This window comes from Amblyraja radiata, chromosome 1, assembly GCF_010909765.2.
Source record: "Amblyraja radiata isolate CabotCenter1 chromosome 1, sAmbRad1.1.pri, whole genome shotgun sequence".
NCBI lineage: Eukaryota > Metazoa > Chordata > Chondrichthyes > Rajiformes > Rajidae > Amblyraja > Amblyraja radiata.
In genome coordinates this window covers 80,584,737-80,599,673 of record NC_045956.1, presented here as the reverse complement: position 1 = coordinate 80,599,673, position 14,937 = coordinate 80,584,737, and the positions used below count along the sequence as shown (strand labels likewise).

General features: G+C 43.9%; 1 non-coding gene across 1 annotated transcript; it reads right to left on the bottom strand.

Annotated features, from left to right (window-relative positions):
* Positions 1–5,148: 5,148 nt before the first annotated feature.
* Positions 5,149–5,340, bottom strand: LOC116983233. The gene has a single exon (XR_004414655.1). It is a non-coding gene; the product is annotated as a U2 spliceosomal RNA (small nuclear RNA).
* Between the last annotated feature and the right edge of the window lie 9,597 nt (positions 5,341–14,937).

The following is a 14,937-nucleotide window of genomic DNA, read 5'->3' as shown; positions in this document are numbered from 1 at the left end:
AGCGAGGGATCTGGCGTTGGTGAGAAACAGGCTGGGAAGCGGTGGTTTCAGTGGCTGCCTCCGTAGCCTGACCAGAGCGCCGGCCCTGCCGCCTCGCTTTTGCCTTCTCTCTCTGCGCCGCCTTCGCCTCCTCCCCGCGGGGATGGTGATCCACGGAGAGTCGGGGCTCCTCGCTATGTCCGCCGGGATCTTGTATGAGCGGACAAACTCGGCGGTAACCCCCCGTTCGCGACCGGCTCCAATCCTAAGAAGATCCTGCCGGCCGTAGACGTTGTTCGCCCGACAGTAAGTACACAGGGCACAAAACAACACGCACACATACACAAAAAACACGAAGCACTGACCGGGAGGACATCGAGCCGCTGCAACTGTGTGCGCCGCCATTTTGTGGGTCAAGTAAATTCAACGCCTTGCAGTCTGGGCTCACCAGCAGATTTTCCATTCCTTTAGAACATGTATTCCACCCTCCCTACACAGGTCTGTCTTCTGCCAGTCTGGCCTCGGAGAACGCTGCCATATCAGTTTTAAAGTTCTGCAGTTCCCATGCAATCATAGCTGCTCCTCTCTCAGGCTGATCACAGCTTCACTGTCAAGTGTCCATTCATTCCAGGCTGCAAAAGTCATATTTAGTTTTTCTGGCTGCAATAAGATCCCAATGGACATGGTAATACAGTCAGGAGTGCTACAAGACCCATTGAGTTACTCCATTATTTAGTGTCTGTCTTCGGTTTTGCGAGGATTTGGCCGGTGGCAGACCAATTTGCCTCTGGCATAAATAAGGTGGTATGGTATCATATCGTGTTGTATCGTATCGTTTACCGTGCCTTTTCCAGATCCCTCCTCTTTTAGATTTAGGTTTGTTTAGGTTTAGGTTTCTCTATGTCAGGTGTCCTAAGTTTGAGTGAAAAGCTTTGTTTCATGCTATACATGCTATACATGAAAACAATTAAGCCAAACTCAAGTCCAACAGGTCGAGTTAAGTCCTCAGGGTGATCTGATTTCCTTCCACATCCCAAAGACATGCGGGTTTAGAAACATAGAAACATAGACATAGAAAATAGGTGCAGGAGGAGGCCATTCGGCCCTTCGAGCCAGCACCGCCATTCATTGTGATCATGGCTGATCATCCCCTATCAATAACCCGTGCCTGCCTTCTCCCCATATCCCTTGACTCCACTATCCCCTAGAGCTCTCTCTTAAATCCCTTCAGTGATTCTTATTCTCTCTTAAATCCCTTCAGTGATTTGGCCTCCGCTGTCCTCTGTGGCAGGGAATTCCATAAATTCACAACTCTCTGGGTGAAAAAGATTTTTCCCACCTCAGTCTTAAATGACCTCCCCTTTATTCTAAGACTGTGGCCGCTGGTTCTGGACTCGCCCAACATTGGGAACATTTTTCCTGCATCTAGCTTGTCCAGTCCTTCTATAATTTGATATGTTTCTATAAGATCCCCCTCATCCTTCTAAACTCCAGTGAATACAAGCCTAGTCTTTTCAATCTTTCCTCATATGACAGTCCCGCCATCCCAGGGATCAATCTCGTGAACCTACGCTGCAATGCTTCAATCACAAGGATGTCCTTCCTCAAATTAGGAGACCAAAACTGTACACAATACTCCAGATGTGGTCTCACCAGAGCCCTATACAACTGCAGAAGAACCTCTTTACTTCTATACTGAAATCCACTTGTTATGAAGGCCAACATTCCGTTAGCTTTCTTCGCTGCCTGCTGTATCTGCATGCCAACTTTCAGTGACCGGGTTTGTAGCATGTAGGAAGTGGATGGAAAAGTGGGATAACATAGAACCACATGGTCCTTGGCAGAAACAGACCCGGGTCCAACAGCACAGACTCCATGATGGTCGGGAGTCTCTCCCCGCTGCACCCTTTCTCCACATTCTCAGCAGTTCATGTGCTCCACCTGATGGCCAGCCTCCATCCCTCGCTTGTTTCACCATTCAGGTCTTCTTCTTTAGACTTTACTTTAGGCTTGACTTTAGCCTTTAGAGATACAATGTGCAAACAAGTCCTGTGGCTCACTGAGTTGGCGCTGACCAGCGATCAGCCCATACACTAGCACTATCCTACACACTAGGGACAATTTACAATTTACAGAAGCCAATTAACCTATAAAACCTATATGTCTTAACATTATAGGAGGAAATAGGAGCACCTGGAGAAAACCAATAAGGTCACAGGGAGAACATACCAACTCCTTACAGATAGCACCCTCAGTCAGGAATGAACTCGGGTCTCTGGCATGCAAAACCCGTGGGCCACGCTTTTGTCAGGAACCTGCCACTTGACCTGACTACTGTGGGTGACCCTGCCAGGAGCAAGGCTCCTGACGGTTTAGCTCTCAGAAACATTGGTCCACGCAAGCTTCACCAGCGCAACAAGGAGGTCACCCTCGGAGAGGCTTATGCACACATGCACATGCGCACACTCACATGTACACACACACACACACGCGCGCATGCTCACTCACACACATACAAGCACGCACAAACACATAAAGGCATAATATACACAGTAAAACTACGATAACATAACTCCCACAAGATTTAGGTTGTGGAAGACTGGATACATTTCTATTACTATGCTCCCATGAACATGTCAACAATTGTTTAATTCACTTTTTTGGATGTGACGTACTGTTATAATACATTTTCCAGTGAGCCCAGTAAATTTAATGGCAGCACAAAAATGGAAGCCTCGGTCAATGGAACGCAGGCAACAGGGTTTTGGCCTAAAGAAACCTGAATTGACACACTCTCAGGATTTCCAAATAGATAGCAGATCATTGGACTCTTACAATAAATATAAAATTATAAATTGTCCAGGTTGGTCTTGTGGATTAAAATAGTAAGATTAAACGAGAACTTACCAGTTTGAAGTTTGATCTGTATTTTATGAGGAGTTACGATGAGGGATTACGTGAAGAACCCGCTCAGTGCGCAGGCGCGGCATACTTCCAAGCAGCGGTGTGGAATCACAGATAGACACAGTTATTTGAACAAAACATAGTAAAGATAAGGAGACATCAATTTATTAGTTTGATCCATATAATGAGGGTGGGAGCGGAGGGCACGTAATCCCTCATCGTAACTCCTCATAAAATACAGATCAAACTTCAAACTGGTAAGTTCTCGTTTAATCTTACTATTTTACTTCGGAGTCACGTGAGTGACTACGTGAAGACTTCAAAGCTCTGTGATTTCAAACCGTGTAACAGTTCATACTTCACTCGCTGCCGAAGTCATTCGAGGGAGGAAGTATGTTATCGTAATCAACCATGAATCTGTTTGTAAAAACAATAATGGTGTTATTAACAACAACAAGACCAATTGCTCCCCCGGGCTTAAATTATATATTTTTTGCAGATTTTTTTTCTGCAAACGATACAGGTTCTGTCAGTGGTTTGTTATAAAAGTTTGGAACGTATACTCCCTAGACCACCCTGCAGTAGCCAGGATGTGGTCCATAGGCTCGTCCATCCTCTTAGTTACTGACGTGGAAGCTGTTCTGGTGGAATAAGATTTTATACACGTTAGTATTTACTCCAGCAACTCCCAGTACCTGCTTGAGCCACTAGAGATAGTTTAGCTCGTCACCCGACCATGAGGTTTCCTGTGGCTGACCCATAAGGCTTTTTCCTCTCCCTCGGTATTCCTTATTGTGTCGATCTCTAAGTGGGTCATGACACATAAAACGTGGTTCAGGTGGGTATGCCCGGAATTTCATGACTGGACCTGATGTTCCTGGTCTGTTCTGTTTGGCCAACCCTTGAATGGGCATGTGACACTATCTGGTGTTATAACCATGTTGTCCCATCGCAGTAGATGGGAGAGCTGGCTCTTTGTGTTGATGTAAGGCCACCAGCATGTCCATCTTCAGGGTAGGCTGTTCCAGGGTGAGTGACCTGGCTGGTGATCATCCCCTAAGGTATGTCAGGATTTCACTGACATCCCAATTTGGGTGTACCTATTTCTGGGGAATGGATTGATATACCTCTCCTGTATCTGATCACCAGTGAGTGGTACCCAAGTTGAGTAGGCTAACAGAACATGTCCTTCATTGTGGTGAAGACCTGCCAGGAGCTCCAGTACAGTTTTTTGTTATAGTTGAATGTGTAATTCCTGTTTTGGAAACAGTGTACCATTTCTTGATGCTCCTCAGGTATGTTCCCTAGGATATGCGACGGAATGCTGTCATCAGGTTGATAGTGCTCCTGATCCAAGCACAGCAATGGTCTTCCCAATTCTACAATTCTTTTAATGACCATGTCGAGGATCACTGGGAACCATGCTTGTGGACTTGGTCCACTGTAATTTGCGTAGTACCTGACTGATGAAGCCGTAGTACCTATTGAAGAGGTAGAAGGAAAGGAAAACATAGAGATTAGGTTCCCCCCACCCCTCAATACGCGGGAATGTCTCCATTGCCGCTGCCTTGAGATTGGTTTCATGTGACGTAAGTTAGTACGTGGTGATTTAATTGGATATAAGGAATCGATATCTGGTGTCCATATTGCTTAGTGATTTCAGCAAATATTTTTGGTTTAAATGTATGTTTACAGTATTTAGCTCACCTGATAGGTGAGTTACTGATGGTCAAACATGTTTGACGACATACGGTTTCCAATTGTTAATAAATTGTCCCCTAATATCGATGTTCTCCGCCCAAGTGGTTTGGTATATGCCACCACTGATGTTGTTATCTTATAAACGAACATGCAAATTTGGTGGATTACTGAGCAAATGCTTCACTAGAATTAAGTAAGTTAATATATAACATGTTTAAGTCAATTCATATTGGCATTAAGTATTACAAGCTCAGTAACACATCAGGACACATAAGATGTTACTCAAAACAGGTGGAAGTGCACAACCATAATCCTTCCTGCCGATAAATTCCATGATAACACTACAGATTAATCCATTTGCCCCCATATTACAGGTATGGAGATAGTTTTGAACACTAGTATCTCAGCTCATAGGAAAGGTACAAAGTTCAGTAGCTGGTAATGCTGCTATATCCCAATCACTTTGCCACGTAGTTGATTGGTGGTTAATGCACCATGACTGATAGTCTTAATGAATACCAGATAACAACGTTGTGGATGGTCAACGTAAATATCTGGATATATATTTTGTGCACCGTTCCCAGAGGCACTGCAATACTGGGTCGATGCGTGGAGTGGACGGATCAAGCCCCTATTCCATCTCCCTGTTCCAAAATTCAATTTAATATATGGTCCCTAGATAAGGGACGTATCAGATTATTAAACTGATAAGAACAGATACTACACTTGATCTTGGCCAAAAGTCCGAGAAGCGATGCAGCTAAAGCTGTATCCAAGGATAGTTTGTCGTTAATATATAGACATGCCATGACGGAATGTTTCTAAGTGTCAGGGCTAGTTGATTCTGGATAACTTTGACTTAAATGCCGCAACGCTCATCATGGTTACTCCATCCAGGTAATTGCGGTATATCCGAAACTTATATGAGAAGGTACTGAATAGTGTGCATCTTCAAGGTCGATGTCTACCATAAAGTATCCTTGGATCCATGGTAGTAGTTACAAATCCCATGAATGGGTATACCTGGTGAAATACTCAAGTGGTTTATCAACGATGGTGCGACATTCACCATCGTGGGAGGGTAGACCACTTGGGGTGCTTGCTGAATTGGTGGCAAGATATTAATTCTATTCCCCTTGTATTTATTTTTTGGTATATAACTACCAAGAGTGATAGCTTCCTAACCAGGCGTGATTCATCCACCCCTTGTTAGTACAACCCTTAACCTTTATGTGATGGTAGGAACCATACTTATCTGTCTTCATTGTTGTTTTCTTCGGTTTCTGGTTCCTTGTTCTTGTAGGGACGATGTTTGTTGGGGGGTGGCACATTTTCCCCTGGGGCCTGCTCTGGGCCGTGGCCTAAAATGCTACAGGTTTGGCATGCAGGCCCCGAGCTTTCACCAGTACCATGAGGTAGACGCCCCTGGTGGACACGTTGAGGTACTGCTGTCTGGTTTAGTGTGGTGCTCATTCCAGACTCTGCCCTCTTGTGCTGAATAGTTTGAACACTTCGTCCAGTTTTTTAGGACTGGTTTGGTAAGTGCCAGGTAGCAGGATCTGTGCTTATGAGGTCGGCGTTCTCATAGTCCTGTTAATTTCATAGATTGAGGGCAGGTTTGTGAGTTCATTTCAGAAGTTATGAGGTATACCGTTGAACAGTAGGGTCAGGTGTTTTGCCATACTACCCTGCCCTTCTGGAATGAGCAGGTGGACATGATAGCCGACGTCAGGGTACCAAATGCATTTTTAAAATATTTAGGTTAAACGCGCTGCTCAATGTATCCCCCAATAATGGCGGGCACTTTGAGTAAATGCAATTTAGGGGAGGCGTGATAAAACCAACGCCTCATGGCTACCTGTCTTGGAGAGGTTTTTTGGAAAAGACAGGTAGTAAGCTGGCCATCAGTTGAGACTGAAAAGCCATCTCGCTAGTGGTGGAGCCACATAGCGGCCACACCCAGCAGCTCTTCCTGATCCTGTACCTCAAGCATACTCCCGATATTGTTCAGCCAGTGACCCCTCTTCATGACCAGCCCAGCCACTGGTCACCCCAAAGCTAACCACACTAAGGAGGAAGCGATGGGCAGTGCCTAGGCACTGTGGAGGGTATGCCTGAACCCTCCAGCGAGACTGCCCCTCACGTAGCGTGTCTCGCAGGAGCTCCTGCTCCAGGAGCCGCTCCAGCGGCTCAGGCGGCTGTCTCTCTCCCTGCGGGTGGAGAGACGTCCCCTCCGACAAGTCGGAAGCCACCGGCCGGATGCCTCTTCCGATGGCTAGACATCCAGCCCGCAGCTCAGGCACTAGCGGGACTGGCTTCGGCGCGGTGTGGGGATAGCGGAACGCCCGGTTAAATGTTCCTACCGCCTTCTTCTGGAGCTTTTGTGCCTTGTAGTAGCGAGAGCGCCCCTCAAGCAGCGCGTCTCGCAGGCACCTGCTCCGAGAGCCGCTCCAGCAGCTCAGGCGGCTCTCTCTCCCCCCGTGCGGGTGGAGAGACGTCCCGTCCCAAATCGGGAACACCTGCCGGATGCCTCTTCGGGTGGCTATACATCCATCCCGCTATCGGGCTGGGCTCGGCACGGTGTCGGGGAATAGAGGAACACCGGGTCGCTCCTACCGCCTGTTGCTGCCCCCCTTCCCCCCGACGGGAAACGTTCCTCCTCGAACGGGGGACAGTTTTGTTCCAGAGCCTTTTTCTCTGCCTGTAAAACACAAGCAGAAAAAGGGGCTCCCCTGTAAAAGAAACCCGACCTCAGGATACTCACCTGACGGTCCGTTTCATCTGTTGCGGGAGTGCCTAGCTCCCGCTGCCGCTGTTGCACTGCTGGCGTAACGCCGCGCCTGCGCACTGAGCGGGTTCTTCACGTAGTCACTCACGTGACTCTGAAGTAAAATCCAGGTTAATTATGATGCGCTAGAAAATCTAAAGCGGACATGGAAAGACATGAGTAAGGGAATAATTATTAACGAGACATTTTAGAACACTGGTGCACAAAACCCAGCAACAAGGTGCAGCATATTTGGGTTACCAAATTAAAGAGATAAGGTTTTGAATTAAGAGTCCGTTTTTTATTGTCGTATGTTTCATAAACGGAACAATGAAATTTTAACTTGCTGCACTTAACAGGCTTGTAAATGCAATAACACAGAGGGTATATAAGACCGGTAATCAAAGGTCTTCCCGTGATGGAAAAAATAATGAAACACTAGAGGACATAGCTTTAAGTTGAGAGGGACAAAGTTTAAAGGAGATGTGTGGAGCAAGTTTTTACACAAAGCGTGGTGAATTCCTTGGATGCACTACCAGGTGTGTGGTTGAAGCAGATATGTCAGTGGCATTTAAAATACTTTTGGATAGGCATATGAATAAACAGGGAATGGAAGGAAATGGGTTATGTGCATGCAGATATGTGGTGCTCTTGGCATTATGTGCAGCACAGACATTGTGGGCCGAATTGCCTGTTCTTGTGCTGTGCTGTTCTACGGTATGTTCTATGTGGAAATACAATAAATTAATTACTGTAACACTAGGAAACAATACTAGTGTAAAAACCAAAGTCTTTTGTGCATCACGGTAGACATAGTCCATAGATGTACATAGTTGCTGAGGTTAGTGTAGTGCAGTGTTTAAAGGTTTATGGTTGATGGAATGAAGCTGTTCTTGAACCTGGCGGTTATGGTTTTCATACTTGCGTACCTTCTTCCTGATCACAGGAGCAAAATGAGAGCATGGCAAGGGTGTGGTGGGTCTTTGATAACAATTTTGATTTGACCACTTCCTATTGATCCCTCGAATGGTGGGGACACCAATATCTGTGACGAACTGGGCAGTGTCCACCACTCTCTGAAGTCTCCTTTGATCCCGGGCATTCAAGTTGCTGAACCAGGTCACAATGAAAACTATCAATATACCCTCTACTGTAAACCTGTAGAACTTCGAATGACTTTGATGGCTCTCCTCAATTTTCTTAGGGAGGAGAGGTGTTGATGTACATTCTTTGTGATTGCAATGATGTGCTGGGCACAACAGATTTTTAGAGAAGTTCATGTCCAGGAAATTAAAGTTGTTGATTCTCTCCACTGCTTGTCCATGGACGAGGATAGTTTTGTGGATACCAACTTTCTCCCCCGGAAGTCAACAATTAGCTTCTTGGTCATGCTGACGTTGAGGGCAATATTGTTGTTCTCGCAAAATTCATTCAGATTTTCAATATAGTCCCTCTATTCTGTACCCATTATTCCTCCAACAACGGTGGTATCTTGAAACAAAATTTGAAGATACCATAGGAGCTTTGCATGCCTACACAGTCATGGGCACAGAGAGAGTGGTGTAGGGGACTGAGCATACAAATGTGAGGTGCTCCTGTAGTGATGGTTATCGAGAAGGAAGTATTGTTGCCAATTTGTGCTGATTGTGGAATATCAATGAGAAAGTCGAGGATCTAATTATGTACGGATGAGTGGAAACCCTGTTCTCTAGATCTGAAGAAGGGTTTTGACCTGAAACGTCATCCATCCATTCCTTCTCCCCGGAGATGCCGCCTGTCCTTCTGAGTTACTCCTGCTTTTTGTGTCTATCTTCGGTTTAAATCAGCATCTGCAGTTCCTTCCTACTCTAAGTTTGGTTCTCTAAGTTTGATGATAAATTTGGAAATAACAAAGTTATTTACACACTGTGTACATTTTCCTTGATCTTAATTCCTTGATCTAAATATACACATTTTGCCTTGCAAAATGCTGGGTAGATAGTTACAGAGACTATGAAGGAACTCAGATTATTGTCCTTGGAGCAAATAAATTTAAGGGATGGTTTACTGGAGGGATTTTGACAAGGTAGATATGGAGAAACAGCTTCCATGGAAGGATTGAAACTAGAGCACACATACAAAACAATTGTTGAAAGAACCAAGGACAGATGAGAATTCTGATATGATGTTAAATGCTTTGCTTGAGAGAGTTGGCAAATCAGATTTGAAGCTAATTTTCAAAGGAAATTGGATGAACACTCGAAGAGGATTTTTTTTACAGACTGTTCATAAAAAGCAGAGGTCTGGAACAAATTGGATAGGTGTAAGAGTAGCAGTGAGCTCACAGAGGCAGAAAAGGTCAAATTGCTTTCCACTGGCATGAACAATACCATGGTTTCAGTAATTGTCTTTTATGAAGTACAACATAACTGTGCTAATCCACAAAAACTGTTATCTAACTTGCAGACTAACTGACTAATATTAGCAAAGGTTGGCTGGTACCATTGTACATTTAAGATGAAGCTAGACATAAAATGTTGGAGTAACAGGGGCACAGGCAACATCTCTGGAGAGAAGGAATGGGTGACGTTTCAGGTCGAGACCCTTCTTCAGACTGATATTAGGGGAGTGGGCAGTAAACAGATAAGAAGTGTATAGATAAGGAAGTGTAAGGTGTGAAAACAGGACAAAGGGAATTAAGATCAAGGAAAATGTAGAATTCCCACACTGTCACCATTGTTTATTTAAACCGGTATGTTTTTAATTGAACTGCTATCCAGGAATAGAAACATGTTTGTTGAACAGGCATCTTGACATAAAGCACAAAAGCTATGACACCACCAATACTACACTCCTCCAGCGCTCACGTTCTGGAAAGAGGTATATATGACAGGAGTGCAACAAGTGGCACAACATGAGATTGAAGTGATAACAATAATGGTTGTTGGGGAAAGGTGGCCAGGAAGGAAACTTGATGGAAATATGTATGGACAACTTGCAAACTTTACACAAAATAATGAAAAATTCTACAGATCCATTGAAAAACAGATGTATAAATTATGGTGTTAGTGGTAAATACCAACATTGCATATTGTACCATATTGGACACTTCTCTCCACTTTCTTGATCTTTCTTTAGTTTAGTTTAGAGATACAGCGCGGAAACAGGCCCTTCGGCCCACCGAGTCCGCACCAACCAGCGATCCCCGCATATTATCACTATCCTACACACACTGGGGACAATTTACCAAGCCAATTAACCTACAAATTTCTACGCCTTTGGAGCGTGGGAGGAAACTGAAAATCTCTGAGAAAACCCACGCGGTCACGGGGAGAAGCATACAAACTCTGTACAGACAGCCCCCATTGTCGGGATCAAACACGGGTTTTTGGTGCTGCAAGCGCTGTAAAGCAGCAATTCTACCGCTGTGCCACCGTGCCGCCCTATCTGTCTCTATCCCAGAGGACAGATTATCGACTGAGATTTATTATAAACCTACCGATTCTCAAAGCTGCCTGGAGTACATCCCCTCCCACCCTGCCTCTTGCAAAGACGCCTTCTCCTACTCAATTCCTTGCTCCATGGCATCTGCTCCCAAAATGAGGCTTTCCATTCTAGGACCTCTCTCGTTAGTAAACATGGATTCTCCTCTGCTGTCTGATTGATCCCTCATTCACATCTCCTCCGTGTCCCACCGTTCTTCTCTCACTCCCTCGCCTCCCTCAGATTGAACAAAGATAGAGTTCCCCTAGTCCTTACCTTTCACCCTACCAGCCTCTGCATCTAATATACCTTTCCCCGTCATTTCTACCACCTTCAATGTGATCCCACCAGCAGAGACATTTTCCCATCTCCACTCTTGCCACTTTCTGCAGAGACTGCTCCCTTCTCATCTCTTTGGCTCCATTCCCATCAAAGCGGAGAAAGGACCACCTTTAAAGGCGTCATTCTATGTTCATTTTCTGGTAATAACCAGATTACTGATCATTTTAAAGATTTACGTTGCTTTTTGTCCGCCAAATTCCAATCTACAGCACATAATGCACAAGCTAATCTCTTATCATTGAACCAACCAGCTTAGATTGAGTCAACAACCTGATCAAAACATTGCCCGTGTAATAAATAGATTTTCTGTACGCTTTCCCACACTGAAATGTCTCAAAGTTAAACTACCGTTCCGGAATGCTTGATCAGATCGGAGAAAAACAATCCATGAGCATTAATCAATAGTGTTTTGCAGGACAATAGTGGGATTGCAAATTAAACATCAGGCTATGTAATGAGTTATTTTACTTTGGATATTATGATTGGCCATGAATATGTTAATCGTGAAGGGCTTTAAACGAATGAATCAGATAAATTAATCAGCTTCCACATATGAATATCTCGTTGTACTGGGAGACCAACAAGAAAACAAGAAATTTCTTTGTCCAATTGGGATGAATTGTAGGACTGAGCAATAACAATGTGCATGGACTAAATATCAGGTTTATAAAATACACTGGCATCCAGCTGCCCTTCATGATCACCTTTCTTAGTTCTTTGCAAGGGCTGTCTTTTGCAATGTCATTTTTTTAAAGGCACCTCAATTGCATGCTGTTGTTCATGGTAGGAAAAGCTCCGAGGTTTGTGACCAATAGCTGATCCCCCCCAGTGCAAATTTCGTATTACCTGCTCCATAAAATCAATTGTTTCCTCATTAAAAAAGTATATATGCTACCTGGAGAACGTCAAGTTCCAGTTGGATAATCTTGGAGAAATTGAGAATAGAAGTTCGGAGGTCATGTTACAGATTTACAAGACATTGATGAGGCCACATTTAGAGTACTATGTTCAGTTTTGGCCACTCTGTTATAGGAAAGATGTTGTTAAGTTGGAAAGGATGCAGAGAAGATTTACGATGATGTTGCCAGGTTAGGGGAATCAAGAACCAGAGTGCATAGGTGTAAGGTGAGAGGAGAATTATTAAATAGGAACCAGAGGGGCAACTTTTTTACACAAAAGGTGTTGGGTGTATGGAACAAGCTGCCGAAGGAGGTGTTTGAGCCAGGTACTAGAGTAACATTTAAGACGTATTTAATAGATACATGGATAGGATAGGTTTAGAAGGATACGGGCCAAACGCAGGCAGGTGGGACTAGTATAGTTGGGGCATGTTGGTTGGCATCGGCAAGTTGGACCGAAGGGCCTGTTTCCATGCTGTATGACCATATGACTCTATGGCTCTAAATGCTAGTTGCAGTATTGCAATTATCCGCATTGCTAAAGTGAAGGGTAAAAATAACTCGGAGCATTTGGGCTTTGACTCTGGAAGGCCAAATCAAGAACATTATGATGAAATTGAATGTATTGTGCAAAAAATCATGAACATCTTTCGCATTAATAATTATATTTAAAGTAAAGCTACTAAAGTAAAGATAGATAGCAACTTACTAAGCTGCAGGTATATAAAATTGTGGAGCTCGTTTCTCCAAAACAGGAATACAGTCACTTGAAAAGTACGTGTGCAGCAATAAAGCAAATGTGGTTTTGGTTTAGACACAAAGTGCTGGAGTAATTCAGCGGGTCAAGCAGCATCTCCTATTTCTCCAGAGATGCTGTCTGTCCCGCTGAGTTACTCCAACACTTTGTGTTTATCTTTGGTAAATACCAGCACCTGCAGTTCTTTGATTCTACTCCTTAGTTTTAGTTTAGCTTTAGTTTAACATTTAGTTTGAACATGAACGATATTATTTGTATTATTTGAGTTACTTATTTGTTTGTTTTCCTTTGTGTTTTATTTTCTTTTTTTATTGCTTACAAGTTTATTTGTGTTTGTATTTTTTAACATGTTCAATAAATTAATAAAGTAAAAGTAAAGTAAAGTAAGTTTATAGATACAGTGGGAAACAGGCTCTGTGGCCCACTGAGTCCACACTGATCAGCGATCATCCACACATTATCCTACACTCTGGGGACAATTTACTGAAGCCAATTAACCTACAAACCTGCATGTCTTTGGAGTGTGGAAGGAAACTGGGGCATCTGGAGATAGGGTTGTCAACTGATCCGTATTAGCCAGGAAATCCTGTATATTGGGCTAAATTGGTTTCTCCCATACGGGACAGCTCTTGTCCCTATTTGACTGCTACTACTCAGGTCGAAAGGACTGTCGGATCGGAGCGCTGCATCCGGCCCCACCTCACCCATCCTGACATAGTGCAGCCTGGAATCAGCACTATGCCAGTGGCCCCGTCGGTCAGCAGCCCGGCCAGCTGTCCGACCTTCAGACCTTCGCTTACCGCCGACACCACGACCCCTCCTTCTCATGGCTGATCATCGGTACATGAGTTGGATGGGGTGCCGGGCCAAAACTCCTCACCTGTCCCGCCCTCTATTCCCTGCACAGATTGACCTGACCTACTGAGTTCCTCCAGAACTTTGAATTTTGCTGAATAAAACTATAAAAATATAAAAAATGAAAATCTCACAACTGATGTTGAGGAATTGAGATTATAAGTTTTGCAAAAGGATCCTATGCACAATGCATCATGAGTTAGAATTGTTTCATTAATTCCCAAAAGAAGAGAAAGCTCCCCACCTAGTGAAGCTCATAGGTAGTACTCGTGATTACTATTCTAAATTTCATTGGAAATGTACTTAGTTAGCATATATTTTGTATAAATGAGCAGGCTATGCAGATGTGTGGAAAAATTGCAGGCAAATCAGTTAATCAAAGAGAACCAGACAATCACAGAAGTCACAGAAATAAGCCCCTTCACCCAAATATCATAATTTACACTTGTTTAATGCCACTCAGGAATAAAGATGTTTTGTACCCTGTGCCAAACAGGAATGTAGAAGGGCAGCTCCAGACACAACAAGAAATGAGGGGCCAATCTGGGGAAGCTTCAGCACTTGACTATGTGCAAGCTAAACAGCAAGAGCACAGCATTAAACAATCTCACAACTAATGGATCAGAGCAGAGTTTCGCACAGGTATATAGGGTCATTAAAATGCCCTTGAGTACATTGTCCTTCATCAGTCAGAGTATTGAGTATAGAAGTTGGGAATTACAGTTCCAACTGTTACAGTTGTACAAGACGTTGGTGAGGTCACATTTGGCGTACTGTGTTCACCCAACAATAGGAAGAATGTAATTTAGCTGGAAAGAGTGCAAAGATTTACAAAGATGTTCCCAGAACTCGAGGGCATGAGGTTAGGCAAGCAAGGATTTTATTCCTTAGAGCACAGGAGGCTGAGAGGTGATCTTGTAGATATGCGTAAAATCATGCGGGGGATACATAGGTTGAATGCAGAGCCTTTTACTGAAAGTTTTCTAAGTATGTGGTGGAATATAGATTAGATGCAAAGTTGAAGTAGATGGTAGGTGGATTTTAATCCAGACAAGTGTGAGATAATGCTCTTTGGGAGGCCAAATTCTGGTAGGATACATAATATAAATGGCAGGGACCTTTGGAGTATTAATGTGCACGGTGACTTTGGGGTGTGCGTCTCTGACAATGGTAGGACAGGTGGAAACGGTAGTGAAGAAGATATGTTTGCATTCATAGATAAAATCTTTGAATATAAAAGTTGTGACATCATGTTGCAGCTGTACAAATAA